Source organism: Nematolebias whitei, chromosome 17 (assembly GCF_014905685.2).
Source record: "Nematolebias whitei isolate Nwh7 chromosome 17, NemWhi1, whole genome shotgun sequence".
Lineage (NCBI taxonomy): Eukaryota > Metazoa > Chordata > Actinopteri > Cyprinodontiformes > Rivulidae > Nematolebias > Nematolebias whitei.
The window spans coordinates 3,627,499-3,628,612 of NC_056514.1; the positions used below are offsets into that span (position 1 = coordinate 3,627,499).

The 1,114-nt window shown below is 48.8% G+C and overlaps 1 protein-coding gene across 1 annotated transcript in view; it reads right to left on the minus strand.

The window, feature by feature from the left end:
• The window catches only part of lrrc45 (leucine rich repeat containing 45), a 108,785-nt gene that overhangs the window by 85,574 nt on the left and 22,097 nt on the right, over nucleotides 1-1,114 (minus strand). The window lies entirely within an intron of this gene.

Here is a 1,114-nt window from a genome sequence, read left to right on the forward strand (position 1 = left end):
TTATTTGATACAATAGAAAAACAGGACTTGATGTTTGGTACAGAAACTTCTGTCTGTAGTTACAGAGGTCAGGTGTTTCCTGTAGTTCTGGACCAGATTTGGACTGTTGGCCCACTCCTCCTCACAGATCTTCTCCAGATCTTTCACGTTTCAGGCCTGTTGCTGGACAACATTGAGTTTCAGCTCCCTCCAAAGATTTTCTGTTGGGGTCAGGTCTGGAGACTGGTTAGGCCCCCCCAGGACCTTGAAGTTCTTCTTACGGAGCCACTCCTTAGTTGTCCTGGCTGTGGTTTGGGTCATTGTTGGTGGAAGACTCAGCCAGGACCCTTCAATGCTCTTACTGAGGGAAGGAGGATGTTGGACAAAGTCTGACGACACATGACCCCATCCATCCTCCGTTCAATACGGTGCAGTCGTTCTGTCCCCTTTGCAGAAAAGCACCCCAAAGTATGATGTTTCCACCCCCATGCTTCACAGTTGGGACGGTGTTCTTGGGGTTGTACTCATCCTTCTTCTTCCTCTAAACACGACGAGTGGAGTTGATACCAACAAGCTCTATTTCGGTCTCATCTGACCACAGGAACTTCTCCCATGCCTCCTCTGGATCATCCAGATGGTCACTGGTGAACTTCAAACGGTCCAGGACATGTGCTGCATGAGCAGGACCCCGAGTGCCCTGCAGGATCTTAAACCTGGACCGTGTGTGTTACTAGTGGTCCTCTTTGAGATTGTGGTCCCAGCTCTCTTCACGTCATTGATCAGGTCCTCCCATGTAGTCCTGACCTTTCTCAGAATCATCCTTACCCCATGAGGGGACATCTTGCATGGAGCCCCAGACAGAGACAGGTTGACAGTCATCTTGTGTTTCTAATAACTGCACCAACAGTTGTCTTCTCACCAAGCTGCTTGTCTCTTGTCCTGTAGTCCATCCCAGTCTTCTGCAGGTCTACAATTCAGTGCCTGGTGTCCTTAGACAGCTCTTTGGTCTTGACCATGGTGGAGAGTTCGGAGTGTGATTGATTGAGTGTGGACAGGTGTCTTTTATACAAGGTGCAGTTATTACAGGTACTGAGTGCAGAACAGGAGGAGTTCTTAAAGACAAACTAACAGGTCT